Raw genomic sequence first — 19,239 nt, 5'->3', positions numbered from 1 at the left:
CCAGATACTGTGCTAAGCGCATTACATGAATTGCTTCATTCTAACCTAACAACAAGATTTAGAGTTATTATCATTCTAAAATTCCAGGACAGGAAACTAAGACAATGAGGTTAAGTAATTTATCAATATCACCTAACCATTAAGTGGTCAAACTAGTATTTGAGCCTAAGCAGTCTAATGCCAGAGCTTAAATATAACCCCTATGTGATGCTGACTCATAGGATTTGGAGAGAAATTAGTTATTCATTGCAGTTGAAACATTGGTAATGAATTAAATGCTCAAGATTTTATAAATCAATAGTGAAGAGTGATAAGAAAAATGTTGAGAGCCAAAGAATTAAAGAAGAGACAGAAGAGGAACCCAGGGAAGAGACTGAGAAGGGGCAGGCAGAGAGATGGGAGGAAAATAAAGGAGAGAGTACATATCATGGAATGAGAGAGGAAAGAGTGTCAGGAGTGATGCAGAATTCCAGTAGGGAATATGGTTTATTTTCTGACCCTGATTCTTTATTTTCAAGTTCCAAAATTTCCCATCATGCTAATCAATTCCTGTTCTTTCACTATTTTCCAAAAAAAAAAAAAAAAAAAAAAAAGATACCTGGTATGAAATATTGCAGGATATCCACAGCTATCTTAATAAAATGTTCACAAAATAGTCAAACAGAAAAAAAAAATCCCTTTATCATAAGTGAAGAGTAGTACTTGCATTACCTTAGGAAAATTACAAACTTACAAAGGTTCACCTTTTGCTTAAATATATTTCAAGTTATCAGTCAAAATATAAGTATTATAATGTGCAACCCCACAAAAGGAATTTGATTAGTTAGAATTATAATCTCTAGCAGATTCTAAAATTCAATCTTTATATGTGGGGGACAGCATTAAACTCTGCAGATAACATTATTCTAACAGCTCAGGTTTCTTCCTCCTCACTGTACTCTTCAATTGCAACTGACATATAAGGAACAAATAACCAACACAGTAATCAAATGAACAAACAATTTATCAAAAAGTTTTTTTAATCCTCTGTAACTAGTTTAACATAGCAGTAAATATATTAGCTTTGCTTTGTGATCTTTATTTACATCATGTCCTTCTTTGTAAGATATAAAATGCAAGATCAATGTGGTTATCCATTTGGCCTTGGTTGAAAACATTCCAGTACAACACTGCCATTCATCTTCACAGTCATTTAAATGCAATTTGTTACTCAGTTTTGTGATTTAATATTATGTTTTATGGAGCTGATAGGACTCCAGAATTGCTTTCAATTATCCATCTTGTATATGTATATGGGAAAGCTTTTTCAAGCCCCCAAAATGAGTTCTTCAAGAGCAGGAAGGGTGGGGAGAATGAATCAATAGGGTTTTACGTTTCTGCAGAATCATAATTTTAAGTGATCTTATATCCAGTTTCAAGTAACGATTTGTTGACTATGGTAACATCTGCCATCTTGTGGCTGACTTCAGGTACTACAGAATAAACTCAAAAATTGTATTTTTACGGTAATAATAATAAGGAAGAGGGCAGGGTTTTGGTCGTTGTATTACAAATACATTTCATGTAGGAAACATACATGTTTTTATTTAACAAACTTTTTTTGTGCCAATTTGACCTAATTATAATTTACTCCATTTTGTGTAGGCATCTTGAAAGTAAAGGCGAAAAATAAAAACAGAAAGAAAATAAAGAGAAAGAAAAATAAAATAACATTTTTAAACCCGCCACAACAGAAGATATAAACAGTAATAATTTAATTATATTTCTTAAGTTGTTTCAGTTTTAGGGCGATTCCACTTTATCATTGAACAAATGGCTAATTTATTCTTGAAACATAATTAGAATAAAGGTAATATATTTAAAAGAAAACATCACAGATAAAAATGAGTGTATAAATCTCCCCCTTTATTTTTACTAATGTTAAATTATTATATACATATACTTCACCATCTCTGACAGAATTGACTTTAACTGGATAGTCTCCATGCCAAAGGTAATGATTGATTTTCTGTCCTTATCTCACTCAATTCTCAGCAGCATTTGACATAGTTGACAGATCCCTCCCTCCTCCTGGAAGCACTTTCTTCACTTGGACTCCAGGACACCATATTCTTCTGGCGGCACCAGCTACATAATTTGTGAGACCAGAGCAAGATGAAAATGTGGGCTCCCTTGTTCAAAAAGCAAGGAAAAAACGTCCTAAGGTAGTAAATTATAAAGCTTTTTCCTTTCTTCCACTGTCTCTCCCTCAACTTGTCATGTTTTTTTAAATTTGCTTTCTATGTTGTTCATAAATAAAGAAAAATTTAGAATTTAAATTATCGACATGAATTTTACCATTCAAATTTACATTATGCAATGCCAGATTTAATGAAAATATAAGAGCATTTAACTCGCATGAATTACACAATTCATATTTTGTAGCCCATGCACGCATATATATTTTTAATTTTTTCTAGAACAGTGGAAGTGCTGCACAAGACTAATCTAATTATTTTTATTTCACTTCTTGAAATGCATGCATTCTATCAATACTCTCTATTTTTGGCTTATGGATGAGAAAGGAAAAGTCTCTATGCCCTCCTCTATCTTTCCCGCTCCTTCTACATTTCCTTTTTCAGGGTGAGTGGTTGGCTAATACAGGGAAGTAATGTAAGCAGCTCTTTGCAGGAAACGATCCTCAGCAGGAAGCCACTTTTCTTGTCACTTTAACAAAACTATATTGTAACTAGCTTTTAAACCAAGCACCTCCATGCTCTACTCATCTCTGGCCCTAGCATCTTCCCTGGCCCGGGAAGATGCCATGGAGCAATTAAGCCCGTACGCCACAACTATTGAGCCTGCGCTCTAGAGCCCGCGAGCCACAACTACTGTAGCCCGCGCGCCTAGAGCCCGTGCTCCACAACAAGAGAAGCCACCGCAATGAGAAGCCTGCGCACCGCAACGAAGAGTAGCCCCTGCTCTCCGCAAGTAGAGAAAGCCCGCACACAGTAACGAAGACCCAACACGGCCAAAAATAAAAACAAATAAATAAATTTATATATATAAAAAAATACCTTCCCTAACTGGTCAGTTCTTTCCGTAGATCAAAGAAGTAGAAATGAAGAATAAGTAATTAACAGATAACAAGATGTCTTCCCTAGCTTCCCCTTCAGTAATCTTCCAAACAAACTGTGTGACCAAGTTCTATGAACAAGATGACATCTAGAGGAAGATCACGAGTGACAAGCCTGCACACAGTGGGGAATGGCGATGACTCTGACCCTCATCTCAATGATTAACTGAGATTGCTTCCTTCCTTTCCTTTAAAACTTCCATGGCCGAGACAGAATCTTCAGAGGCGGTTTTTGGGGAACACTTGAGTCCACCGTCTCCGCAGATTGCCGGCATTCTGATTAAAAGCACCTTTCCTTTCTACCGTTTGTCAGTATGTAACTGATTCTGTACGCAGCAAGCAGCAGGACCCAATTCAATCACAGCAGTAACATAAGTAAGGAAGGATCGGATAGGGTTCTTTGGTTGTTCATGCTTCTTAGATCACCACTGCCTTCTGTCTGTTTTAAAAGCAAATTCTGGTTTGAACAGAAAGCACCGCCTCTCAAGGCTGTCAGCACCAACACCACCACTTGCTCTGTTGTCGGTGTAATATACTTACATGTACTTGATTGGAGCCTCATTGAACACCCAATGCATCATGGGTCCCCTAGAACTCTGTGCTCATGGGGCATCAGGAATATGAATGGGGTGTCAAGGAATGGCTGATACACATAATGTGTGTATCGTCTCTCCTCGCTGGCATGCTCCATTGTCCCATCAGACTTCACCTACAAAACACAAGTTCAAAGATAAAATAAGTAAGAATTGGTGGCAGCTTAGCAACCAAGTCTGGGGCCCTTCTGAGTGCAGAGCACTGTGTGCTGCACTGGTAACGTGCCCATGAAACCTGATCTGCTTCCTGGGTTTCTTCCTATATCACTGGCTGTACCTTCTCAAACTTTCTCATTGGCTCTAGATATTATGACTTGGGTCAGTGCTAAGCCTTATTTTATTTATTTCTTCTTTAGCTGATGTCATCCAGCCCCTAGGCTTCAAATGTCATCTATGTGTGAATTACTCCCAAATTTGTTCTTCCAGCCCTGACCTGTCTTCTGAGCTCCAGTTGTACATATCAAACTGCCTGCCTGGCTTTTCCACTTTGATGTCTAAGGGGCATCTTATATCATCTCAATTTCCCACAAACTTCTGCCTACACTTACTATCTTAGCTCACTATTTACTAGTCACTTCATCACTTAAACACAGGAGTCTTCTTTGACTATTCTCCTTCAATTCCCTTAAATCTAAATCCAATACAAATCCTATCAGCTTTACCTTTATAATATATCTCCAATTTAACCAGTTCTCTCTACCTAGGTGGAGAGAAATCTAAGACACTATTATTTATTTCCTGAACTGTTGTAATGGCCTCTTAACCAAACTCTTTGCTTCCATTTGTTTCTCTATGGTTCCTTCTCCACATGGTAGTTGGAGTGATCTTTCTAAGAAGAGAATCATTTCACAAACTTTCCCTGCTTAAATCTCTTGAGTGGCTTCCCAGCCAATTTTAAACAAAATCCAAACTCATCAAAGGATCCTCAGATCATGCCTCCCCTCCAAACCTCTCGTCCTACCACACTCTACCTGGTGCCCTGCGTTCCAACTTCCCTTTTTCCTTGCTGAAAACACCCCAAGCTCAGTCTCATCTTAGAGTCTCTATATTTGCTGTTCCCTCTGGCTGGAATACCTCTCCCCTCTCCTAATCTTCAAATTGCTCACTTTTTCAGCATTTTCAGTGCTCTGTTCAAATACTGTCTTCTCAGAGTGGACTTTCCTGGCTATTCTACCTAAAATAGCATCCTTGCCCTGCTCCCCGACCTTATATACTCTATACTATTACCCTGTCATCCTTGCCCCACTCTCCAACATTGTATACTCTATACCATTACCCTGTCTTTTACTTTTCAGAGCACCTGTCTGTAACTGTACTCCTTACCCATTTGTTTACTTGTCTGTCTCACGCACCAGAATATAAACTCCAAGAGCACAGGCGCTTTGTTCACTAACTGCTGTATTTCTAAGGCTTCGAACAGTGCCTGGCATGCAGAAGGTGCTGAATATTTGTGGAATAAATAAAGGAATGCTTTATCTTTGAAGCCCTGGAGGCTAGTATAGCACAATGTTTTCCTCAGTATAACCACTCAATAAATATCGTGGAAAGAAGGAGGTTGGAAGAGTATAACCACTCAATAAATATTGTGGAAGGAAGGAGGTTGGAAGAGTATAACCACTCAATAAATATTGAGGAAGGAAGGAGGTTGGAAGGAAGAATCTCCATTTCTCAGTTTATTCGTTCTACATAAAGTGCTAATTAGCTTACTTACTTCTATGTGATTGGCATCTAAAATATTATTTCAAAGTTAGATGAATTCTGCCAACATACTTAAATTTAAAAAACTTTAAATATATCTTATTATACTACTAATATGGCTAAAAACTGCTCTTTATTGGAGGGTGAATGGGATTAGGGTTTAAACTGTAAGAATTTTTTTTCATGGTCCAGGATAGGAATTGTTAGTCTTTTTGTTCTTTTACTTTCAGCTCTGATTTACTCTACGAAAACGTATATACCCAAAACATTTGATTTTCTATTTAGTTGTTATAATCTCACGGGCAAAAGTCAAAATGAGATTTGAATTATGCTTTGTTGATGGGTGACTGATTGCCTAATGAATATCTAAAAGACATTTCATTGCTTTTGTTGATAAATATGACATTGTATTTTCATCTATTATGCACGAAAACTGATGAAATATCATTTCTATAACTTTTGGAAAACAAGCACTTAGAAGACCTCTTTAAGTGCAACAAAAGCAATATTACATCTCAGTAAGACTAGCCCTGTTCTAATAGACATTCAGTAAATACATAGTGAGTGAATTTGTATGGCTTTTTCATTTGAACTCAGAATACACATGTTTAATGAAATAGCTGTCTTTTATGAATAAATTCAGAATCTGGAATGTAGATATAGATAGGTAGCTACTATATCTACCTATCTTAAAGTAGATAGGTAGATATAGCTAAATGAGTGTAGCTATAATAAAATAAAAATTGGTTTCACTTGTTTGCTTATCTTTTAGCAATCTCTTTCTGAACCACCACTCCACATTGAACTATATACCTGAAGGGATAGTCAGCTGCTTTGGGGTTAAGTTCAATAAGCATTTGTTAAATAGCTCACATCTGCAACAAGAACTGTGCAAATACTTGGGAATAGAATCATGAATAAGATACATTTTCTGTTTTTTGAGGTTCACAGCCTAGTGGGAAAACTAACAGATACCTTCTTATTTCAAAAAAATGTAAAATACAGGGCTACAATAAAGATATTGCCAAAGTAATAAGAAAGCAACGTGGACTAAATTATCTTGAAGGACAAACAGGACAGAGTTAGGTTGAGTTAAGGTATGTGGAGAGTGTCAGAGAAGGGGGAGTCAGAATGAGACACAACACATGTGCTCTGGAAATATTCAAAATGTTCACAACAGGCAACCACTCTGAGGGTCTTAGATATCACCCTGTAAGCAATGGGAAACCACTGAAGGGTTTGAGGCAAGGGAATGATGTAGGATAGAGTTACCATATAGAGCTGAGCTTCTTAACACTTCAAAGTTTATACAAATTACTTGGGGATCTTCTTAACTGTGAATTCTGGTCCAGTATGTCTGGTGGGACCTGTGTTTCCTATAAGCTCGCAGGTGACGTGCTGGCTGCTCACCAGTCTGTGGGCCACACTGTGAGTAGCAACATTTTAGGGAACTTGCCTTTAGGAGTACCCAATAGGGACAAACATGATAGTTTAGGTAAGAGATGATGAGAGTTTAGGCTAAAGCAGTAGCAGTCACTAAAGATATTTTGGGGGCAAATTGAAAGAATATTTTCTTAACACATTTAATGAAAAAATTGGAAACATTCAATAATGTTTAAAGTCTTTTACAGTCAGTACACATATAACCACCACCTAATTCTACAATTAAAATTTTATTATGCTTGCTTTATCACATACCTATTCATCTATCCATCTCTCAATCCTTTCATCTATCATTTTTATGTATTTCAATGGAAGTTGCAGATACCAGTATACCTCCCCCCTGCAATAAAAAAAAAATTAAGATTGATTGAAAATAGGGGTAAAGGAGTGTGGGTTGTTTCCTAAGTTTATGCTTGATGAGGAAGAATGTAGAAGTAAATTTATGGGGTGGACTGGGAGATGCTGTGTTGAGTTCAACCCAGTATCACTGAACTAGAGATGACAATTTAATATATATGTTATGCATATATACGTGTAACGTCTACAGCTCTAGTTATGGACTGGGAATCATTAGCTGGTAGTTAAAATGAGAGGAGTAGATGAGAACGCTCATAGAATGTAGACAGAAGAGAAGAGGATCAAGGATGGCATTTTGAGAAAAATGACACTTAAGACATGTACACGGGTAAATGATAAAATAAAGGAGACTACGATGGGATTAGGGAGACAAAAGAGAATCAGCAGAGGGGAGAGGGACAGTAAACATGTCCTTGTAAATCTCCTCACTGCTTGGGAATATTGTGGTTTTAAAAATGCTGACATTACACTTTATATTTATGATATCATCTGTATCACATTGTATTTATACACTTATATTTAAAATGCTGACATTATACTTTTAGTAGTCAATCTCAACTTCACACTGCGTTATGTACATACCAGTGGAAGTAAAGAGCCATTCAAAGCAGATTATATTAAGTCACTTTCTCAATTCTCACTTACTGAGATGTCAATAAATGTTCCTTGTTTTGCTTGGAAAAGGGAAGGCAACTAACTGGACCCCTGATTCTTGTTTCTCAGGTGAGAGGTCCTTTTCGTGAAGGGTCACTGACCCACAGACATGTTTACAACATAGTGAAAAGTGACTTCCAAGTAATTTTAGGCTCTTAGAGCATTGGAGGTGGTGAGAAAAAAAGAGGTATAGTTTTACTTTAGATTTAAGGAGGAATCTAAAATTTCATTTGATATATTATTTTAAAAATATATTTTAGTTCCAGGTTACGGCTATTTAATGGAGAAAGAAAGAGTTAAAAAGGATGAAAACTATGAGAAAGAATTATGGATGACAGGAAGGAAAAAATGGGATAAACCAAGCAAAAGAAACAGAAGAAAAAATAGAGACAGGAAAAGTAAAAGATCTTCCCAGGAGGGATAAATTTGTGTTTCATTGGAGAACCATGTATTGTCCAAGGAGGCATAACCAAACTTTTCTTATCAAGGATCAGAGAGTCAATATTTTGGCTTTGCTCTGTTATAACTATTAAATTCTGCCATTGTAGCACCGAAGCAGCCATAGACAGTAAATTTTTAAAAAGCATGTGTGTGTGTGTCTATGTTTCGATAAAGCCTTACTTACAAAACTCAGGCAGCCATCTGGATTGGGCGGCTGGCATAGTTTTTACTGACCTCTGCATTAGAGCAAAGGCCAAAAAATGGGGTCAGCAAACTTCTTCTATAAGGGCCACATAGGCCTCTAGCTTATTCTTCCTTTTTACCAATGTTTGTTTGCTTTTACAACCCTTTAAAAATGTACAAAGCATTCCTTTTTTTTTTTTTTTTTTTTTTTTTTGCTGTACACAGGCGTCTCACTGTTGTGGCCTCTCCCGTTGCGGAGCACAGGCTCCGGACGCGCAGGCTCAGCGGCCATGGCTCACGGGCCCAGCCGCTCCGCGGCATGTGGGATCCTCCCGGACCGGGGCACGAACCCATGTCTCCTGCATCGGCAGGCGGACTCTCAACCACTGCGCCACGAGGGAGGCCCACAAAGCATTCTTAACTATAGGACCTACAAAAGGTAACTGTGGGCCAGAATTGACCAGTGGGCGGGTGGTTGCCTGGCACTTGTCTAGAGCACACCTTTCTGTGTTATCTGATTCCAGTTTGATGGGAGGTATTTTACAACTCCGTGCTTTGTAAATAACTGGTACAATGCAGAATAATTTTTGTCTATAGACACGACATGCAAATTCTGTTCCATAGAGGTCCAACTGACTTCCATCACTCACTGTGGAAGAAGCTAGTTTTGTGTCTATTTGCACATTCATTTTAATATTCCAGATTTATAAATATAACTGTTTAGAGTTCTCTTTAAACTGACTGTAACATCTTACCAGTTTATCATTAATGAGTTAAAAAAAATTTTAACACACGTTCATTTTTAAATCTGTATGAGAATCATGATTCTACTTTTTGGTAAATTACCCTTTGAACACTGGCATAACCCTTATTTCCCACAACACTTCCCAGGGTTTCACTAGACACCTCAGTGGTAGAGTGAATTTTTCCTGCTACCTTGAATCTGACCTTTTATAACTCCATCCATTCTCTGACACCTTCCTCCCTAGTACCTGGTCACTCTTCCACACACCCCTCCTCAAACCAAATTGTTTGTTTGAAAAACCATCTCCTTCTAAACTTTGACGTAATATGGTCTTTTCTTTTGTATATAGGCATAATCCCACTCATAAATTTCAACTTTGGAAAGGCAAAGATTATTGAAACAATTTTCAAAAATCTTGGCAATGAAATAAAATTGAATTTAAGGCCCACTTTGACTTGGGAAGTGAATAATCCCACTCCTGGGTCTATGTAATGACTTAAATGTCCATATACTTATGGACAATTATTCAGAAATGAAAAGGAACAACTGCCACTATATGCAACAATATCAGTAAACCTCAAATGCATTATAATAAGAGAAGGAATCCGGATTCAGAAGTCACACACAGGGCTTCCCTGGTGGCGCAGTGGTTGAGAGTCCACCTGCCGATGCAGGGGACACGGGTTCGTGCCCCGGTCTGGGAAGATCCCACATGCCGCGGAGCGGCTGAGCCCGTGAGCCATGGCCGCTGAGCCTGCGCGTCCGGAGCCTGTGCTCTGCAACGGGAGAGGCCACAACAGTGAGAGGCCCATGTACCGCAAAAAAAAAAAAAAAAAAAAGTCACATACAGTATGGTTACATTTTCATTACATTCTGGAAAATAAGAAACTATAGGGACAGAAAACAGATCAGTAGTTGCCAGCAAATGGAGGTTTGGGGAAGAGATTGACTAGAATGATACAAAAAGGAAACTTGAGTTATCATAGAACTGCTTTCCTCTTGATTGTGGTAGTGGTTACATGACTGTATGTGTTTTTTAAAATTTATACAACAGAACAGCCAAAAAAATGAAGTTATTTTATATAAATTATACCTCAATAAACCTGACTAAAAAATCTACCTATCTATCTACCTACCTATCTATCTATCTATCATCTATCTATCCACCTACCTACCTATCTTCTTCTTCATCATCATATATTTACTTTCCTGAAAAATCTGAAGATTTAAGTTTTTAAGTTGGAAAACAATCTCTAAATATACAACTTACCACAAAAGTACTACTTAAACTGATTTAAAAATTTAAATTATAGAAATACTTCACTCTTCCTAGTTTACAGAGAGTTTTTATCATGAATGGTATGGGATTTTGTCAAATGCTTTTTCTGAATCTATTAATTTGACCAGGTGGTTTTTCTTTTTCACCCTGTTGATGTGATGGATAACATTAATTGATTTTTCAATGCTGAACTAACTTTGCCTATCTGGGATAAATTTCACTTGGTTGTGGTATATAATTCTTTTTATATTTTTCATTGTTGGAATCAATTTGCTAACATTTTGAGACATTTTGCATCTTTGTTCAAGAGAAATATTGGTCTCTAGTTTTTTTGTTTGTTTGTTTTTTCTCATAATGTCTTTGTCTGGCTTTGGCATTAGGGTTAATGCTGGCTTCATAGAATGGATTAGGAAGTATTCCCTGTGCTTCTATCTCCTGAAAGAGATTGCACAGAATTAGTATATTTTTTTCTTTAATGTTTGGTAGAATTCACCAGTGAACTATCCAGGCCTGGTGCTTTCTGTTTTGAAAGGTTATTAATTATTGATTAAATTTCTTTAATAGATTTAGGTCTATTCAGATAGTCTATTTCTTCTTCTGTGACTTTTGGCATATTGTGTCTTTCAAGGAATTGGCCCATTTTATCTAGGTTATCAAATTTGTGGGCAGAGTGTTGTTCATATCCTTGTATTATCCTTTTAACATCCATGGGATCTGAAGTGATGTCCCTTCTTTAACTTCAGATGTTAGTAATTTGCCTCCTTTCTTTTTTTTCTTAGCCTCAATAAAGGTTTATTGATTTTATTTATCTTTTCAAAGAACCAGCTTTTGGTTTTCTTTCTTTTTTTAAATTAATTTTTATTGGAGTATAGTTGCTTTACAATGTTGTGTTAGTTTCTGCTGTACAGCAAAGTGAATCAATTTTACATATACATATATCCCCTCTTTTTTTTTTTTTTTTTTTGCGATACACGGGCCTCTCACTGTTGTGGCCTCTCCCGTTACGGAGCACAGGCTCCGGACGCGCAGGCTCCGCGGCATGTGGGATCTTCCCGGACCAGGGCACGAACCCGTGTCCTCTGCATCGGCAGGCGGACTCTCAACCACTGCGCCACCAGGGAAGCCCTATCCCCTCTTTTTTAGATTTCTTTCCCATTTAGGTCACCACAGAGCACTGAGTAGAGTTCCCTGTGCTCTACAGTAGGTTCTCATTAGTTATCTATTTTATATATAGTAGTGTATATATGTCAGTCTCAATCTCCCAATTCATCCCATTTCCTCCCGCTCCTCCATATACAGCTTTTGGTTTTAATCACACTAAATTACCAAAGATGCCCAAATCACAACGCTCTCTCACCTGCAGCCCCTTGCCCATGTTGTTCCTTCTCTGGAAACACTCCCATCCTTTTCTTTGCCTACCTGACTCCTGCTCAACTCCCAGTGTCAGCCTAGATGCCAGAAAGTCATCTTTAACACTCTGCCATCCCAGTGCATTGTGCTCCTCCTAAGTGATTCCTAACTGTTCTATGGTTACTATTATTGTAGCACTTTTCATGCAAGTTAATAATTTCCTATTACTTCTTTCACCTTTACAAGTTTCTTTTTTTAAGGGAGTCTGACTTGTTTACTATGGTACTTCTGTCACCTAACATGCTGCCTAGCACACACAGTAGAAGCTAAATGTCTTTTATTATAAACCATGAGAGAATTTTTAATTAATCTGAAAAATAATTTGTTTAAATGACAGCTCTTTATAAAAATTGATTTATCCTATGATTTAAGGAGCAATGACCATTCAGCATTTTGGCCTTATTTACCATATTTATGCTGTCAAATTTTGCCATTGGAAAATATAGTGAACAACGAATCCTATTTGTTGAAGAAAATAAGAATAAATGTTTTAAATATAATTGAATTTTTCTTTGGTATTTATCATAATAATTCTTTTAAATCATTCCTCTCAGAGCTGCCAGGCTAAGTAGTGGTTTCAGTTAACTGAAATGATTTTAAATTCAACGAAATAACTTGATGCCTTTAGACTTATTTCTACCAGACTAGATATCTCACATTAAAACATAAAGCAAAGCATTTAGCACAATAAAGCCAGAAATGGAATCTTATTGTTAGAGATTGTCACTAAGCACTTAATAATTTTACTTGTAATGACAGGTTAATTGAATTCAAAAAGAAAAGTAACAAAAAATATTATGAGTTTTTAGGAATAAGTTGATTTTTAAAAGTTGATATGATATATGCCAACATCAGTATATTAGCCAAAATTTGGAGATAAAAGCTAGAGTACAATAAAAGTATAGCATATACAGTGGTTTCATTAAATGTTGAACATCTATTAATCTCCTTTCCCCCAAAGAAGCAACTCATTATGACTGGGAAACATCAGTAATTTTAACAGGCATTGGCTAAACAAAGCAGAACTCTTGGTACATATTATATCATATTTTTTTGCAAATGTAAATTTTAAAAAATGAGTTTCATTGGCATTTGGCTAGTTGCCATTTCTACTGTAGAGAGTATAGTCTCTAGAATTTACCAGGTAGCATGTGTTAGGCTATAAAAGATGATACATGCATGAGAAAAATTTTAATATTCCAAGAGTCAGCAGTGCAATAACATCAGATTTGAGGCAACCTCACATACTATTTAGTTTATTCTCTTGCACCTTTTATCAGAACCATCCTGTACTCATATTTTACGTCTCTCAGAGTTGAGCTGTTAACTCATCCCATTATTTATCTGAAAGCAAAAAAGCCTTTCTTCATATTTCACATAAACCCCTTGTGTATACATGATGTTATTGTACTATAACACATGAGTTATATTAGCATGACATGCCCTATAGCCCTCTGTGAGTTTCAGGATGATAACTCCACTAAATAAATAAAATGTTCCTACTCCATTATGTACACTCCAGCAGCCTGTTTCCTTCTTAGAATCAACTCCAGAGCACTGACTGCCAAAGACCCAAAAATTAGTCTACAAGTTAGTATCAGCAAAGCCAAGAGCAAACAGGGAAAATAAAGAAAACATAATAGGGCTTTTTTTTTAAACAGAGACATTTTGTTAATTTAATGGAGTATTTTAAGATAATTTTTTCCTATTTGGATTATTTAATAGATTTTTCATGTTAGAAATGACGATGATGACTTCCCTGGTGGCGCAGTGGTTAAGAATCCACCTGCCAATGCAGGGGACACGGGTTCAAGCCCCAGGCCAGGAAGATCCCACATGCCACAGAGCAACTAAGCCCGTGTGCCACAACTACTGAGCCCATGAGCCACAACTTTGAACCTGCGTGCCACAACTACTGAAGCCCACATGCCTAGAGCCCGTACTCCGCAACAAGAGAAGTCACTGCAATAAGAAGCCCGCGCACCTCAAGGAAGAGCAGCCCCCATGCGCTGCAACTAGAGAAAGCCCGTGCGCAGCAAAAAAGACCCAATGCAGCCATAAATAAATAAATAAATGAATAAATTTATACTAAAAGAGAAATAGAGTTACAGATGTAAAAAATAAACTTATTAAAAAAAGAAATGATGCAAGTACATAGTATTTTTGTTGTTTTTAGTTACATTTGGAAAAAAATTGTTAATTCAATGCCAATTAATTAATTTAAAAATTTTTGCATATTTATAAAAGACTCAAAATTGAAACTACTATTTTACAATATGACTCTGTAGTATTAGCTACTTTTAAGTAAATTAAATTTTTGATTAAAAATTTATATTGTTTATAAACATACATATGCAAATATATATATGCTTGTATAACTATGAAAGAAGTTTCCTCATGAAGCAAGGGTATTTGAAAAGATCTAAAATGACAGAAACCTGACCTATCTCATGCTTTCTCTTAATCATTATTGCCTACTAACAATTTCTCTCAGTTTAAGTTTAGAACTCTCTTAGTCTGCTTTTTAATGGGTGCTGCTGAAGTCCTTGTTCTGCCTATTTCTCTTTGGAGGTAAGATCTTGTTCTCAGCTAATTAGAAAAGTACTCTCTCGAAGAACTCCCAATTCCCTGGTTTCACCTCACCAGTGAGTACCTATTATGTGCCAGACCCTGGCCAGGTCCTCAAAATTTTGTTACACTAAGCACATAACTGTTCACACCACAGGAAAAAGAAAGGGCAAAACCTTAATTTGTCTCCAATTTAACCTTACAGGAAGGAAATGAAGGCTTTTTCCATGACTATTTTTTCCCCAAAGAATAGAATGTGAGACAGGATCCATACATCTGTGTTAGAAATGCTGTGGAATTTTTCTCAGTTTTTCTCTTGTTTTCCGATCAGTTATTCTTCACATTCCTATAGGAAAATATGCACTTCCTACACAGTTTTTGTGTAGATATATTTTCTCTTCTTTTTGTTTTGTATCATTTTTGGAGGACATATTAGGGATCTGGTAACTAGCCTGCTGCCACTGTCTTAAGCTACACACAAATTTTATCTTTTGGTTTGATTTCACAATACTGAGAAAATACTGCATCAGACAGAGGAGTACTTGTAAACAGTAGCCTTTTTTAAATAGCTCACGTTCCAAATTTGGGATACTTCTTTTAACTGGTCCTGAAGCTTAAAAGAAAAGTAGAAGGATTTTTTAAAAGTTAGTTGTCTAACATCATGTACCAACTGTTTAACTATCCTTAACTGATATTAGTCAACTTGGAAGTTATCAAAGGACTTTACTCAGTTTGAATCTTGATTGTTTTGAGGACATTTCAAAAGTACTTTTAATTTTGAGATATTACTTTTTAAAAAGCATCAGATACATCAGTGCCTTGTAGTTCCTTGTAAGGATGCTGATCCTTTCTTTGTAAGACAGCTAACCATTGAAGCGTTTGATCAGAAGAATGACTGCATACTAACAGAATCACACTGGGTGCTGTGTTTGAGGAGAGAATGTGGGTAGTATGGTCTGAAGCAGGAGACCAGTGAAGTGTCTGTTGTAACAATACTGTTAAGAAATATGGGATCTCACACCAGTGTTCATAACAGCACTATTTACAATAGCCAAGACATGAAAGTAACCTAAGTGCCAATGAATGGATAAAGAATATGTGGTGTGTGTATATATATATATATATATATATATATATATATATATATATACATATATATATATATATATATATACATATATATATATATACACAAACACACACACACACACACACACACACACACACACAATGGAATATTACTCAGCCATAAAAAATGGAACATTGCCATTTGCAGCAACCTTCTCAATGGATGGACCTAGAGATTATCATACTAAGTGAAGTAAGAGAAAGACAAATATTACATGGTATCATTTATACATGAAAACTAAAAACATGATACAAATGAAGTTATTTACAAAACAGAAACAGACTCACAGACTTCAGAAACAAACTTATGGTTATCAAGGAGGAAAGTGGGGGAGGGATAAGTTAGGAGTATGCGATTAACAGATACACAACACTATATATAAAATAGATAAACAACAAGGATTCACTGTATACCACAGGGAATATTACAAGATATATTCAATATCTTGTAATAACCTATAATGGAAAAGAATCTGAATATATATATGTGTAAATATAACTGAATCACTTTGCTGTACACCTGAAACTAACACAATATTATAAATCAACTATAGTTCAATAAATAAATAAATAAATAAGAAATTTGGGGTCTCACAGTAGCCATGGAGGGCGTGAGAGGTGGTCAGATTCTAACTATATTTTGAAGGTAGAGCTTACAGGATTTCATCCGGGATTGGGTGTGGTATTTGAAAGAAAGAGAGTAGTTAAGGATGATTCCATGATTTGGGGTTTGAATAGATGGAGGGTATGAAAGGGGCTGATCTGGATAGGAGATTTAGAAGTCTATTTTGGGAATATTAAGATTGAGATGACTATAAAACATCCAGAGGAATTTCAAGTAGGCAAGTAAATATATAGGTCTGGGGGCTTCCCTGGTGGCGCAGTACTTGGGAGCCCGCCTGCCGATGCGGGGGGCGCGGGTTCGTGCCCCTGGTCCGGGAGGACCCCGCATGCCGTGGAGCGGCTGGGCCCGTGGGCCGTGGCCGCTACGCCTGCGTGTCTGTAGCCTGTGCTCCGCGGCGGGAGGGGCCACAGCAGTGAGAGGCCCGCGTACCGGAAAAAAAAAAAAAAAAAAAAAAAAAAAAAAATATATATATATATATATATATATATATATATATATATATATATATAGGTCTGGGATTCAAGAGACAGAGAAGGGTCTCGGATGGAGTTATAAATATTGGAATCATTAGCATATAAATTGTTTTTAAAGCTATGAGACTGGATAAGTCACTAGTAGAGTGAGTTAAGAGAGAAAGAAATCTAAAGACTGAGCTATGGGCACACCAGTATTAAGAGATTGGTAGGATGAGTAGGAAACAGCAAAAGAGATTACAAAGTAGAAAGAAAACCAATGGAGTGTGGGGTCCCAGAAGCCAAATGAAGAGAGTGCTTCAGGGAAGACAGAGTAACTCGACATTTCAAATGCAGTGGATAGATCAAAGAAATGAGAACTAGTGAATTTAGTGGCTTGAAGGTCATTAGTGGCCTTGCTAAATGTAGTTTCAGTGGAGTAGTGGAGTGAAAACAATACCTGAGTGAGTTCAAGACAAATGGAAAGAGAATTGGATGCAGCAAGCATAGACGATACTTGCAAAGCTTTTCCCCCATGTTGTAATGGATGTAAAGCAATGGGATAAAGCTGGATGGAGAAGTGGACCAAAGGGCATTTTTGTTTTGTTTCTGCTTTAAATGGGAAAAATTACAGCATGTTTATATCTTTGTGGGAATGAGGCAGCAGAGAAGAGAAATTGATGATGCAGAAGAATTTCTGGATCAATTGTCTTGAGTAGAGATGAAGTGATAAGATCTAGTCCACAAATGAAGATAGAAGCATTGATGTCATACCTGTTAATGAGAAGAAAGCAGAGTAAATGGGCAGGTAGATGAGAGTAGGTAGATAAATGGATGATGGGACCCTCTGGAAATTCTTTTCTGATTGCTAAGTGAAAGTAAGGATGGGAGCAGAGATCTTGGAAGTTAGGAGAGAGAGAAGAAGGTGAGGATCAACTGGGAGACTGGGGGAGACACTGGATCTGAGGATTCTGGAAAAGTCAGAATCGAAACACTGGAGTATGAATAGGTTTTGCCCAAGGCAGTGGAGGTATGGGATAGTTGTTTGGAGTTAGAAAGCTAAAAAGATAAACTAAGACCAGTTTTTGATTTATTTATCTTACCTAATTCATTTTGGGATAACATTAGTCTACAATTTTTGGACTTGGGGAAATTCTGAGGTTGCTTAGAAAAGACAAGGATAAAAAAATGTCTGACATTTGGCATCTCTACCCCTATCATGGGAAAAACATCCAGAAAATTTGAGATGTAATGTTTTAGATATTTGATAGTTTTTTTAAAAAATTATACTAACTTGAATAGAAACAAATAAATGTGTAGATCATTATCAAATATGTTAAATTATATTTTTTAGCATAGGAAGTTTTTAGGCCTAAAGTTTCAGCCTAAAGTTTCAGCCTAAAGCATTTTGTATGTAAAATTAAAGTTCTAACAGTAACATAATGTGGAGGAGAATGTGTTTTCACTCTTTTGATATGAAGCACATCTCTAAGGTTACTGAATAGTATTAGTCTATGGATGGATTACCACGGCATGGAAAAAGGAATGAAAAGGAAACATAATGTTTTTTCCAACATCTCAAATATCTTGTTTTCAAATGAAGTTTTGAATAAAATGGTTTCCTAAATGTCTTGTTCTCTAAAGCAGTAAAGACTATGAAAGTGTTTACTGTGCTTTTGGCAAACAGCAAATTCTCAGTACCCAAAAGCAGAGCTAACATTTTTCTATTTGGGGGAAAGGAGGCATGCAAGTAACAGGTTTAGAGAACTTTTGTTTTATCAGCTCCTGAAGTTAAAAATTCACAGCGCTATCTATACACATAGCAGGCACTCTGAGCAGACTTCTTGGACCAGTAAACAAGTATACAAGATAATATAATATTCTCGCCCTTTTCTGTGACAGGTTGTAAAAATTTGCTTTGAAACGAAAATCTGCTATTTCTTTCCTTGTGCTGAACAAGGCAGAACTCCGTACCTTCAATTCAAAGGTGTTTTATTTGAGCAAGGTTCAAGCTGGAATTAGATAGCTTCCCTTTTGCCTCTTCTGCTTGTTCTGAAACTACAGGAGAGAAGCACGAAACCAAATACTGAGGGATACATTGCACTAGTACCACTTCAACTAAACTCAAGCCAGATGCAAACAATTCAAGAAACAATGGAGCTGAAGACAGCATACTTTTCAGGGATGCTAAGGCCAACTTGTTCCCTCTGCTATAATTTATGTTCCTATAGTCAAGGTTCAGTTCTACCACAGTTTAGGCAACTCACTGGAAACAATGATCACCGTTAGCTGCTCCAGGAGCACAGGAATTCCTTAGATGAGCACTGAGAGATTGGTAACAATACCTCCTAAAGGGCCAGGTTGCTAGGTAACAGGTTGTTTCCTTGGTCACAGTGAATACATGGAAGACCCCCAAAGGAGGCTGCAGATTCTTGGTGGACGGCTCTCATAGCCCCTCCTGGGAGGAGGATGAAAAATGTCTTCAGAAAAATAGCCTTATGAAGGCCAGAGGAACTTTATGCACCAGCAAGACATGTCTGAAAGGTAA

This window comes from Leucopleurus acutus (assembly GCF_964270905.1).
Source record: "Leucopleurus acutus genome assembly, chromosome: 5".
NCBI classification, from domain to species: domain Eukaryota; kingdom Metazoa; phylum Chordata; class Mammalia; order Artiodactyla; family Delphinidae; genus Leucopleurus; species Leucopleurus acutus.
The sequence above is the reverse complement of the archived record's forward strand: the minus strand, read 5'-3'. Positions refer to the sequence as shown.